The following is a 14,463-nucleotide window of genomic DNA, read 5'->3' on the forward strand; positions in this document are numbered from 1 at the left end:
AAATGTTCCTATTAGACACTCCCGACTCAACTTTTGGAAAAGCTTATGTGCGTATTCTCAAACGCCCATTATGTAGATAAGTTAACCACTTAAAAAATATTACCTCCTTTAACTATATGCATTAGCCTCAATAAGCCATAAAATTTCAGGCATGTTCTAATTGATGTCGATGTGTGTACTTAGAGGGGAAAACATATGTTATGTAATTAACTTATTTATGTAATAAACGCTTGAGAAATACATACAAAAACTTTTCTAAAATACGAACTAGAAATGTTTAATAGGAACATTTTCATCATACATTCAAGCACTCAATAGGACTGACTCTCGAGTACTTAAATAAAATTTACGGACTAATTTAAAGGATTGTCAATATATTTTATCAACTATTAATGATTGTAAAATTCATGATGGAGTTTGCCCTGTTCAATTAATTAGATTGAAAATGTAAACGCGGTTGAGTTTAAATGGATCTGGCTCAGCTGCGAAAAGGTATGAAAACTAAAATCATTAATAACAAATGGCTCAAATGAACTAAATCATTTGATAATTGTGTTTAAACTAAATAACTTGAGTCAAACGTGAAGTTCTAAATAAATTTTCTTAAAGAGCAGCTTTATTGCAATATTTGACACATCACAAATTTCCAAGTAACAAATCTTGGTTAAATCAAAGAAATGGATTATCTTTTCAGTAATTGTTTGTCATGTGTCGGCAAAATTGGCGTTAATGTGTCCCCAAATCTGAGACATAATTAAGCAGCTCTTGAACTTGATTACCAACATTCTCTCAGAGACTTTACTTGATTGGATTTTGTGTTTCAAAAATATTACTCATTCAATAATAATCCCATTATTTGTCGTCATAGTATCTATAGCACCTAGCTATCTGCAAATCTGCAATTATTTATGATTGAATCTAAGATAGAGATATATAGTATCTTTGCTTGATCTAGGGGTAAAATGGATTGACTTAGTTAATGATGTCACGACCCAACCGGAGGGTCATGATGGGTATCCGGAACCAGCCTATCGAGCACCACCTAGCATGCTTCTTCTAATTTATCTCGGTTGACCATATATCGAACTCTCAATTGACACATCCGGAATGAATATAATTCTCAAGGCAAAACTCATTATAAGACAACGTTCAACTCCACCTCATATATATATATATATATATATATATATATATACACACACACACACACACACGAGCCCATAAGGCTACAAAAATGATATACAAAATATGTACTAGTGAGGTCATGAAACATCTACTACCCACACACTTCTACAAGCCTCTATCTGGAGTACTGGGAATCACAAAGGACGGGACAGGACCTCGCCATGCCCAATATATACACAAAAGAAGTATAACAATTGACTGCGACTCCGAAGTAGTGGAGTGCTCCTGAATCTCCGCTGACAAAGCTCCTAGGGATCAGGTTCGTCTCCCTGTCTACCTGCGGGCATGAACGCAGCGTCCACAAAAGAAAGGATGTCAGTGTGAACAATGTACTGAGTATGTAAGGCATGAACAATAATTATAATCCAATAAAGCACTAAGGAAATATGAGAGAAAGAGATAACATGTATATCAAACTGCCTCGTAATGCGAATACCATGCATGCTTAGCCTTTTAAGAAAACATTTTTCATACATACATAACATAATATCATCACTAGCCCGCGTCTGGGGTAATCATCTCAAGCCGCCCACTAGTGGTGACTGCCCGACCAACTAGGCACGGTGTAACTATCATCATCCGTGAGCCGCCCACCGAAGTGGTGTCTGCCCGGCCAACTAGGCCCGGTATAATCATACATAAAAATAAGCATGCATGAGAGTCCAATTAAAAGCTACAACTCTATCGGAATGATATAAGGTTGGTAACCTCCGATTTATGCTATGGAACAGTCATCGTCGCTACATCTCACCTTGAAGGAACAATTATCATAAAGTGAGATCATCAATAATGAATAAAATTGGTAATCATGTGACAAGCTCAATAATGCCATGAAAACATTGAGAACTTTAAGCTTTGGCCTTTATAGAAGGCCAAAGTCATAGATGGACCCCTGAATTTGTCCTGATTTTTCATTTAGGCCCCTTAACTGAAACGTTGACCATCTGGACCCTCGAACATAAGATAAAATGTGCCGTTTTAACCCCTCGTGCCAGCTGGGCACACGCGTGCAGTGCACTGCTTGAAACAGAGCGTGAGAGACCAAGTTTTTTCTTTTTTAAAAATTTTTAATCATTAAAAATTAATTTTAACAAAAACTCTATTTCAAAATCTATTTAAATAATTAAAAAAATTGAAAAACCCAACCCATCCTCTCCGATAGCCCACTTTGCCGCCGCCATCGCTCCGCCGTCGCACGCCTTTTCCGCATTGCCCGTTGCTCCACTAAAATCTATTTAAACAAATCTCCGATAAAAAATGGCACCATTTTTTTAATTATTTAAATAGATTTTGAAGCGGCAGCACGACGATGGCGGGGCAGTGAGCTGTGACAAGGCGGTAGTGGGCTATCAGAGAGGATGGGTTGGGTTTTTCAGATTTTTTTAAATTATTTAAATAGATTTTAAAATTAATTTTTCTTAAAATTAATTTTTTTTTGTTGACATGGCTTATTTTTATTGGTCTATTTTTCCATTCACTGCAAATGTACTGCATGCGTGTGCCCAGCTGGCACGACGGGTTCAAATGGCACATTTTATCTTATGTTCAAGGGTCCAGATGGTCAACGTTTCAGTTAAGGGGTCTAAATGAAAAATCAAGATAAGTTCAGGGGTCCATCTATGACTTTGACTTTTACAGAATGAAAATCATCATCATAATCATCATCAATATCTTGTCTCACTTTGAGGGAATAACAACATAAGATGAGACCAACTATCATGAATGTAATCAAGAATTATATAGTAAGCTCAATCATATCATGAGAACATCTAGAACTTTAGGCTTTGGTACCACTAAACATGGAGTCATAATAAGAGTCTTGAGAATTAAGGACCTCTAGCGTTTCTAGGAGTAAGGTAACATGAATGGCATATATAGGATCATAACATAGGAATCATGCCTTTTGAAAGGAAAGGGGTGGAATTACATACCTTGTCTCCTTAGTTTACGGATCCCACGAGTCCTCGTACACTCTACGAATGATTATCTACAGCATACGAAGTATCCGTATCAATGATGGATTCATAATTTATAAGAGAACTCATTTAGACATTTTGTCGAACATTTCATGTGCATGAGATTCATGTAGCTTGTTTCCTCAATCCTATACTAGTGCCCTTCCATCTTCACAACTCACTTAACAATCCAACAACTTCATATTACAACTTTAATTATACCAACCAGGCTAACAACATCACAACCATAGCAAGTCTAGAACAATTCATACTCAAGCATAGCTAGAAACAAGTTCTAGCACAACTTAAACCTTACTTCCACAATTTCTCCTTCCCATAAGTTATGTAAACGCCAAATAATACTATAAACATGAAGATGGAGTGATAATCTTACCTTCAATCACAAGGATCACTCTAAGTTCGAAATTCCTTCACCTCCAAGAAGTCTCAAAATTCAACACCACAAGAGGAAGATCAATCTAATGATGATCATGGAATTCTTCATGTTAGAATCACTTGGTTTGCCCTTGATTTTGGTCTTAGATCATAAGAAGACTGGTTGGGAGAGTTTTTAGAAGTTTCTAGGTCCAAAAATGGTGAAATAATGATTTAGGGTCCAATTTGGTCTATTTATAGTAGTCCAGAAAATTCTGGACCGACACAACATGCTACGAAGTTGTGGGGTCGCAAAGCGCGCTTTGCGAGCCACATGTTGTGTCGCAGACCTCGTAACATCACAAAAAATTCACTGTCACACTTTGTTGCGCAACTGCGTCTCCGCAAAGTGTGCTTTGTTGCTCGCATGTTGCGCTCTGAGAGCCACATATTGCGACATAATATGACACTTTGTCAAATTTTCGTTAAAACTTAACTCCCATCATCCAATAAGTCTTAAACCTTCCCGAGGCTTACTAAACATGGTTTAACTCTCTTATATACCCAAGATGGACATATCTATTCTCATGACCTCGAAAAATTTGTCCTACTTCCCAAGACTAGGACAACTAGCACTCGGCGAAACTCAACGTACAACAATGCGAGGTGTAACAAATGAACGGATCACTAATCCACCGAAAGGTTATTTGGGTTAAAATTGGTTAGGTCAAAATAGGCTAAATAATGGGTCATAGACCAACTTGTTCAATTCTTACAAAGTTTTAGTGTTTTTTGATTGTTTTCTTATAATTTGTTTAAGTACCTAATAATTTTGTTTTATTATGGTTATATATATAATATATCAAACAACAAAAAAAATCTTTTAAAAATATTTTGACAAGGTTTCTCATGGCTTAATTTGGGCTACATACCAACTTTTAAATGAGTTGAATTGAGTGGTCAATAAAAGTTGAGTTAATAAATAATCAAGTTGCTTTAGCCATGTTTTCATGGCTAATTTTGACACCCTTAGCTCTATCCTTGTGTTCCTTGCACAAGAAATGTGTTTTGAATAATAAAAGAAGGCTTTAGTACGATGGTTGCACTTTCAAACATTACTCAAGAGTCGAGACATTTAGCTACGGCCTACGGATAGTGTAATTATCTTGTCAAAATAGCTAATACTGGAAAAAAGAAATTAAGAATGTAAATAAAATAGCTAATTCTCTTTTCAGAAATCAAACCCATTTTAGTTTGATCACTCCTTCCATTCCACAATATATTCCCAAATTTCAGTTTCAGAAGGCCAAATTGGGCATTGTCAAAACCACTTTTAGGACTACATTTATTATACAATTAACATTACTAGAACTATTTTATTGGTTCTAACGAGTCCAAGTTTCAATCAGTTAACATTTCCACGATGACTTAACACCTTCATGATAGCAAATATTTTCTGATTCAGGTGCAAATATTGTCGACTACAATTGTTTCTTGCAAAAGATATTCCTAATGAAGACTCTAGTTGTGAGCCAAAATCATGATTAAAACTCAATTTTTTGCAGTCATACCAATAATGTCAAATTTTATGTTGAAAATATCCTGAAGCTAAGACTACTTATTTCCTTTGGATTTCCAGTTGAGCAACAATATATCACTCAATTACACATTCGTGTAAGTGATCTGCTAGCTAAGTATTGTGAAACAGATTAAATACGTGCATGGCTTGATAATAGGGTCCCAAAACGGATAAAATAAATGCCATTAAAACCTCTGCTAGAGGGTGTTAACAAGGCAATAATAAGCATAACACTGTTCAAGATCTGGTTGCAGAAGTCTTTCATAAGGCATACCAGCTATAGTATATAGTTGACTCTTGTGTAATTCAAGATGTTCCTCTTAGTTACTTATCTTATAATGTGGCTTTCGGACATCACAGTGGAGATTAAGGTCATTAAGACAGTTGAGCAAACCCAGTGGAAAATAACGAGAATTGCTTCCCATACTCTTGTGTCGCCTCAATTGGGTAATATTACTAGGTCCGGTGAAGAACCGGTGGGTTTTGAGGATGTTAGGAAAACTATAAGAGGTTAAATAGTTGGTGGCACAGCCGAGCTAGATGTTGTTACCAATGCTGGAATGCCTGGATTAGACAAAACGACTTTAGCCCGAAGTTTTCACAAGGATGATCTGTCAATGTCTCGTCATTTGGATTTCCTAGCAGAGTGTTGTGTGTTTGTCAGGTATACACAAGCAGAGATTTGCTATTTTCCATTTTTAAGGAACATGAGGATGATTTAGTTGAGAGAATATGAAAAACTTTATTGGCAAGAAGATATTTTTTAATCATCGACGATGCGTGGGAAGCAAATGCATGGAATGGTTTATGTTTTCCTGATGCTAGAGACAGTAGTAGAATCAATCTAACTGCCAGACTTCAGGAAGTTGCTGACTACGCTAAACATGTTATTGATCCCCATGAGCTACGTTCGTTTATTTATTAAGAAAGTAGGTTGTTAGTTACAGAAAAAAGGTATTCAGGAAAGAAATCTGCCCTGCTAAGGCAAGTTGGTCAAGAAATAACACAAAAGTGTAAAGGGATACACTTTCCATTGTTTTGGTTGCTGGTACTCTTGGCGGGATAGAGAAGAAAGAACAATGCTGGAAACAAACGGAAGTTTAGTTGCACAAATCCATGGTGGCACAAAGGATATAGTACAACTAAGTTGTAGCAACGTGGCCGGTAAGCTTAAAGCATGCCTTTTTTATACTAGTTTGGAGCATTTCTAGAGTGCAGAGAGAATTTAGTCTCAAAGTTAACCAGGTTATGGATAGCCTGGGGATTCATAAAAATGGTAATAAGAAGGCTTTAGAGGATACTTCTGAAGACTACTTGAAGAACCTTATTGGAAGAAACCTAGTCCTGGACACTAAAAAACAGATCCACTGGGGAGATTAAAGCATGTCGTGTACACCACCTATTGCTTGAAACAGACGAATTGGAAGTGAGATGCGGAGTTTTCTCAACTCAAATTCTTAAAACTAGAAGATCTCAGACTCGCAGAATGGAGAGCATCCAATGAAGCCCTTCCTTACTTAGAGCAATTATTTTTGTGACCGCACATAATTAATACCTAAATTGATATGAGGTGCGTAAGTGTGCAATTTGATTGGATTGTCTAGACTTTCAATACATTCAAACAAAAAAACCTCTCTTCTCTCTCCTCCTATTTTCATACAGAACCCTAATACGTAGATCCTATCCTATCAACCATGGCCCTGACGGCTGTTGGTCAGCCCATCGAAAGGACTAGCCAGCATCTGATTTCTACACAGCAACAGGTAGGAGAGACTATTGAACCACCTTCTAACAAAATCCAATATGCATCATTGTTCAAACCTGAAACCATGAACCAACAAAAGCAACCTAATATGATAGAGCCAATTGCTATTAAATAGATTACCATGTTACAAGGAAAACTATATGTGAAGTGGACTGAGAATGAAGTGGCAAGAATGGAGGTTATTGAAGAATTACAACTCGCAGTTGTGGGCAAATTTTCGTATGGGTGGCCAGATTTGGAGCAACTTCGAATAATGATCCCTAAACAGTGTGGAATTAAGGGGGATTACAGAGTGGGATTCTTTAGAAACAGACATGTGCTGATTAGATTGGGCTTGAATGAAGATTTTATAAATCTAAACCAAAGATATTGGTTGACTGACAAGGAGGGGTATCCCTACCAAATGAGACCTTTCATATATAACTCAAAATTCAAGGTTGATAAGGAGACACCAAAAGCTATGGCATGGATATCTTTCCCAAATTTGTTACCTACTTATTTTGTGAAAGAAGCACACTTTACACTTGCCTCAGTTGTTGGTAAACCACTACATTTAGACCTGGCCACAATCAATAAAACTAGACCTAGTTGTGCTAGGGTTAAGGTTTTAGTTGATTTACTTTCAAATTTACCAAAGGAGGTAAGGATGGACATTGAGAATGAACAAACACAAGGCATTAGAACTATTGATGTGAAGATACATTATGATCACTTACCAAAGTATTGTAAGGAGTGTAGGCTGCAGGGTCATAATGAAGAAGAATGTAGGATCATTCATCCTGAACTTGCTTATAGAGAAGAGGAGAATGAGGAACAGGTAAAGGAACATAACACCACATCTCAAAACCCAACACAATTACAAACACAAGTAGAGAAAGGGAAAGACAAAGAGCAAGATGCTTCAACAACACAAAAGACAGTAAGTTTTGAGGACAAATAGAAGGGGAAGGTGAACAAGAACAAAAGGTATTCAAATCCTTTGAAATCTTCTGCTGGAATGATGACAAGTGGAAAATGGGTTGGAAATCCTAGAGTATGGAATCCTAAGAAGGATAACAGAGTAGGTGGCACAGGACAAAATAATAATGCACCATAGAAACAGAAGGACACGACTCAAAAAGCCGGGGAAGCTACTACTAGTGCAGTACAAACCAAAAATCAATATAAAGTCCTGTCAGAGGTAGAAGAAGCTGGAGAGAAGGAAGCAGATAAGGCAATTTCTGTGGATACAAAGCAGGTATCAAACAGCAAAAAGGGGGAAAGTTGTGAACAAAAGGGACAAGCTGATGTGGTGCAGAAGAATGAGGACTCTACCAGGTCAGCATAGGACAAGGTGAAGTATGGGCAAATCATGAACCAAGGAAAAATATTCTCTACTTTGGAAGGAACTAAGGATAATGATTGAAGGAACAACATATTGGAATGGGCAAATCATGAACCAAGGAAAAGTAGTCTCTACTTTGGAAGGAACTAGGGATAATGATTGAAGGAATAACATATTGGAACTACATTATGTGAGGAAGTAAAGGAAGATATATTGCTTGTTCACATAATTTATGTGTGTCACAAGGAAAAGATAAGGAAAAAGAGGAGGATAACAGTAGTTCAAATATGCCTTTGATCAGTAAAGTTTCAACCGCCAAGGCGGTGATCATTCCAAATCACAAGAGATTGAAGCAAAGGGTAAGTGGGGAGACAGGATGGAAGCAATAGAAGACTTTAAAGAGGTGCCAGTTGCTGCAAAAGAAGATAATATTGGGAAGGATGATTCTCAAGATTCTATAGGGAACTTGGTAGAATCTTATGATACTACTAAGACACATTATGGGGGCCATGGGGAGAAGTGATATGATCCTAAACGGAATAAATGTCTCAAGGATGCTAAGAAGGACATGGAGCCTCTTGTGGATCCACATAAAATAGCATATGGCATTTGGAAGATAGCTTGGGAAGAGATGGAGAAGGCTACTACACAAAGTGGCTAGATGTGCAAGAGGGGTAGAAGTGCAAATTAGGGCTAAAGGTTGAAACTCTTGGCTAAGGATTCAATTCAAGGCTAAGGATGCAATTTGGGCCTATAATTGCAAGTCAATTGGACATGTCGAATGAAGGCCTCATGTGGGGGTTATTTGTGCAAAGTTTCACTTTTGGGCCTTTGTTGTAATAAGACTTGGTATAAATAGACCCCTTAGTCTTCATTTACACTTAGCTTGAATATTGATGAAAAACTCATTTTGAGAGATTGTGTAGTTATCTTAATATAGATTGTTTGATTGCTTCTAAGTGTGATTTCTTAGTTGCTAATTAAATTGCATTTCCACTGGGTTCATAGTGTGTTGCTTTTTTGTGGATTTCATTTGGGTAATTCATTGAATTCAAATAGTTTAAATTCCTTAGTTGAATTCCAATTAGGAGGGTTTAGGTATAGAATACCTAAGTTTGCCTATAGAGTTCATTACTAAGTGAGTCTAACTTCTAATTTTTCATCCCTAATTCTTCATCTATCCTTTTGTTATTTTTGAATTTCTTAGAGTTTTAATTAGGTTTCTATCATTTGATATCAGAGCATAGGCTAAGGATTGTTCTAACAATTCTAATCCTAGGTTCTTCATAGTATACAAAAAAAGAAAAAAAGGTCAAATTCGAAAATCCCAAAAAAAATGTTGTTGTAGTTTGATTTGAGTGTTTTTGAAGTTAGATTTGAGTTTGTTAAGGTAGAAAATATCTAAATCCGAAGTTTGAAGTCATTTGGGTGAGTTTTGAAGTTTTCACCATTGGAGCTTCATCAAAGCTTGAAGAACTCAAATTGGGTTTAGTTGATTTAGGGTAAATTGAAGCTAGATTGCTATTGGGATTTATTCTCCAAGTGAAAAGGAGCTTAGATCTGAAAATTGGGATAAAAATGAGTTGATTTGGTCTTAGATTGGATTTTGGGTGTTCTTCAATGTTCATCCTTGTTCTTGGTGAAGAAGAAGATAAAAGGAAAGTTTGATGCAAGTTTCCCAAGTCAAAGTTGTGGAAAATTGTTATTCTACCTTTTGGGTAAATACAAGGTTGAGTGATCCCAAGAGATCAGCAAAATTTAGAAAATCTAGCAAAAATCCTGAGCCAACAAGATACAAGAAAATTTCACTGAAGCTTACCGTTTTTAGAGTACATCACAAAATACGGTTCGTATAATACAACACATCCAGGACCGTATCTAGTGAGAAAATTATTGGACATTCTGTTTTGTGACATCCCTATATATGGTCATAAAATACGGACTGTATATAAAGATACTGGTCGTATATTGTGGTCGTATAAAGTGAAGAAGTTAAGCGAGTTTCTGTTTTGGTAATCCTTAAATATGGACCTTATACGAGCCGTATTCACAAACACGGTCGGTATAACTCAAGGCCTCAATCGTATAATTCCAAGACCTCAGCCATATAATTGAAGTCAGTTGTATAATTTGGCCGTAAAAGTCATATACAATCGGTATAAATCAATTTCCAACCGTATAATTCAAGGCCAACAATACATTTTCCAAGGTAACTCGTATTGATCCAACTCCGATTTCTTTCACTTCTAATTCACTTCTTTAATGATCTTAACTACTTAACAACTCGTAATCGATCTTACTTGTTGTTGATTAGTTTTTTTTTTGAGTCTATAATTCGTTCATGCTAATTCTTCTTAAGGTTTTTCATTTATTTCGTTGAAAACTTCTTTGACTCTCGTCCGATTGCTTTGAGTCGTCCATTATTCATCTAAACAAGAATCCATCCTACCACAAAGGATAAGCAACTGTGTGAATTTGATTGGTCAAGCGATTCATTAACAACTTCGAAAGAGCACGGGAGTGTGATAAGGATTGAGAGTTCAATACGAGTAAAGTGAGGCTTTTACTACTAACATCGTTTGCTAGTTTTGCAGGTTATAATGTCCAATCAAGGAGAGCGTACTCAAGATGTAGGGGAACCATCATACATGGTGTGTTCAATAAACATGATCATTAGTCAATTGGCGACATTAACTTCGAATGTTGGAGGATTGACGGAGCAGATAGAAAGTTTGGAGACGAAGGTAGTGCAAGTTGAGAGTGCGAGTAGAGTGGCCACTCTCTAATATTGAGTTGAAGGGGATATAATTAAGAATCAGGAGACGAATCCAACCCTTACCCCCGGGCAAGCACGTGCTCTACACTTGAACCCCACCAACACCTCACCTACCCAAAAGGCTTCACGACCCCAACCACCCACCTTCCAAGACACCAATCGACAAACCTATCCCTAAATATACCAAACACCTCAAGATGAGCCAATACCACAAAGAACCCCACAAAACTTTCCCCAAACACCTCAACAAAACTAACAACATCATCCTTTCAAAAACCAATTCCAAAACCCGTTGTTTGATTAGGAGGTTGAGAAGATTCAACGAGAAAGTTGGTGGGATGAACCCCGTAATGGAAGAAGGTGTGGTCCAATGGCTAACCAAGGTAGAGGAAGATATGGTGGCTTTGGGAGATTTTCAGGCCACGATGCAAGATTCCAAGGTCATGAAGGCCGAAGAAGATGGTAAGGACATGAGGAGCGTGGAGATAATGATCGAAACTTGAATACCATCAAGGTAACACTTCGCAAGTTCAAGAGGAGTAGTGATCCGGAAGAGTTTCTTAAATGGAAGTTGCAAACTGAGAGGATATTCCTCCCCAATAATATGTTGGAGGCATTGAAAGCATGGCATGCCCTCACCCAATTTTTGAGGGATATGCATCAACTTGGTGGGAATCCAAGAAGCGAGATAGAGCTCAACAACATATATTTGATCTCCCTACTTGGAACGAACTGATTGAGCTCACGGAAACGAGGTATTTGCCTCCTACATACTATCAAGAAGTAGTCAAGAAGGTGTACATGTTAAAACAAGGCTCCAAGAGTGTTGAAGAGTACTTTCATGAATTTGAAAATTTGAGGATGAAATCCAGGATAGAGTAGCACTTGAATACTCTCATAAGATTTGTGGCCAACTTATAGGATTCTAAAGGAAGCTTTTCATGACGCTTCCAAGGTTGAAGTCGACTTAAAAGAAAAGAGATCGTATAAGGCAAAGAACACTACAACGTCACCATGGAGCAACGGTAAAGAGAAATGGAGGTCTTCCACCTGGGAGAAGCCCAAGACTGCCACTCAAACTCCTCAAGCCAAGTTTGACTATAAGGCCAAAGGAGATGACCAAGACAAAGGAGGTAACAATACTCAACCTAACTTCCCTCGTCCATCTACCGTTCAATGTTTCAAACGCCAAGGTAGAGGACATATTGCAAGTGATTGTCCGAATAGGAGGACAACTGTGGTCTTACGAGATGGGTACCAAACCGATGAGAAAAATGAGGGCGGGGTTGGTAGTGATGATGAGGAGGAAAAGAGTGAGCATGAGGGAGATTCCGATGGTGGTAAGAAAAAAAAGTTAGACGAAAAATTGAACTTTGCTATTGTGGTGCGACGAGCCATGGGTGCTATAGCTAGAGAGGGGTTTGATCAAAGAGAAGATCTATTTTATGCTAGATGTAAGATAGTGGACAACGTGTGTTCATTGATAATTGATGGTGGGAGTTGTACCAATGTGGTGAGCCAATTCTTGGTTGAGAATATGAAATTCCCCACAAGGAAACACCATAGTCCCTACAAGCTCTAATGGTTCAATGAATGTGGTGAAATGAAGGTAACAAAGCAAGCTATTATCAAGTTTAACATTGGTAGGTATCGAGATAAAATCTTATGTGATGTGGTACCAATGCAAGCGTGTCATTTGTTGCTTGGGAGACCTTGGCAATTTGAAAGAGATGCTCAACATAGTGGAAGCTCCAATAAGGAATCGTTTGTGTTGGATGGTAAGAAATTCATCCTTGCTCCATTGACTCCCTACGAAGTGAGTGAAGACTATAGAATCATGAAGGAACTCCATGAGAGGGTTCAAAAGGGGGGCACAGAGGTGAGTGAAAAGGAGACCTTGGTTGCTCAAGGAGGACAAGGTTCAACTCAAGAAAAGAGAAAAAAGTGTATGGTTGTAAAACCAAAATTTTCTTCGAAGGGCATGTTGGGTCGAAAGGTTATGTGTAGTGATGTGGGAGTACTCACCAACTCATGCTAACCCTTCTAACCTTACTACTTCTTCTAATTGTCTTGTTTCTTTTATAAGTACTCATGAGGCTGATCATCCAAAGAAAACCTCCTCCGAAGGTTACCAAATTCCTTTGGAAAGTGGAGTATTTCAAACCTCTTCCGAATAGGAAAGTCAATGCGAGGGACTTGACCAAGGTGACAAAGTTTATGAACATGAGCTACAAGGTAACAAAGCTAATTCTTACACTCTAATGAGCTTGGGAGAACATATTGTGACTAATGACCAATTGAGTAAGGATAAAGTTTTGTATTTTTTGGAACATAGTGGTACGTTTCTAATTAATGATGATGTCCTTGTTGAGTGCTTACACACTAGTTCATCCTTATGATGACCGAATTGAGTCTTCTTGCAAGATCAATTTGTGTCCACCTAGTGTTGGCCCTTGTGCTTCTATTGTTCCGTTTGAGAGTGGATTTGCTTGCCTTAATTCCCATCTTTTAGTTGCATATTCTCTCTTTAAGGATAATTTTTTGTTTGATAGTGTCATGATTGTTGATAGTGAGGTGCATAATTATATGTTTTGGGTGGGGGAGAATGTAGTTGCATTTGGACATCTCAAATTCTATGGGAACACGCCATAGGAAGATGACCTTTTTCATTGTGATAGAAACCTCCTACTGAGGGATTATAACATTATGGATGAGGAAGTCGTTTTATATGGTACATTTCTTTACCACCTTCGTGCATGTGAGTCTTGCTTTGTGCCACTACTTGAATTCATGATAGATAGTGAGTGCATGCTAAATGACTTGGGAAATGTTTTAGTCTTTAATCCCAGTATTGCCTTCCCTTGTCATGACTTGGTATTGAAAACATGTGATTGAGGATACTTTATCCTCATTTCATGATCTTTGGAGGGACCAACTTCTTGGTACCCCATATGTGGAAATTTTATTGGTGATCCTTATTGATACTTGGTTGTACCACAAGCTTGTGTGTCCTTGGCATGAAAGTGTGATTATTGCTCTGTGTTCTAACCCTCATGCCTTGAGGAATATGTTTTCGTCTATCTTCCTTTGGTTTTTGCAAGGATTGGATTCGAGGACCAATCCTTTTCAAGAAGGGGAGGATGATATGATCCTCAAGGGCATAAATGGCACAAATGACTCAAGGATACTAAGAAGGACGTTGGAGCCTCTTGTGGACCCACATAAGAGATCATATGTCACTTAGAAGATAGCTTGGAAAGAGATGGAGAAAGCTACTACACAAAGTGGCTAGGAGTGCAAGAGGAATAGAAGTGCAAATTGTGGCTAAAGGTTGCAACTCTTGGATAAAGATGCAATTTAAGGCTAAGGATGAAATTTAGGGCTATAATTGCAAGTCAATTGGACATGTGGAATGAAGGCCTTATGTAGGGGTTATTTGCGCAAAGTGCCACTTTTGGGCCTTTGTTGTAATAAGCCTTAGTATAAATAGACCCCTTAGTCTTC

Source organism: Lycium ferocissimum, chromosome 6 (assembly GCF_029784015.1).
Source record: "Lycium ferocissimum isolate CSIRO_LF1 chromosome 6, AGI_CSIRO_Lferr_CH_V1, whole genome shotgun sequence".
Lineage (NCBI taxonomy): Eukaryota > Viridiplantae > Streptophyta > Magnoliopsida > Solanales > Solanaceae > Lycium > Lycium ferocissimum.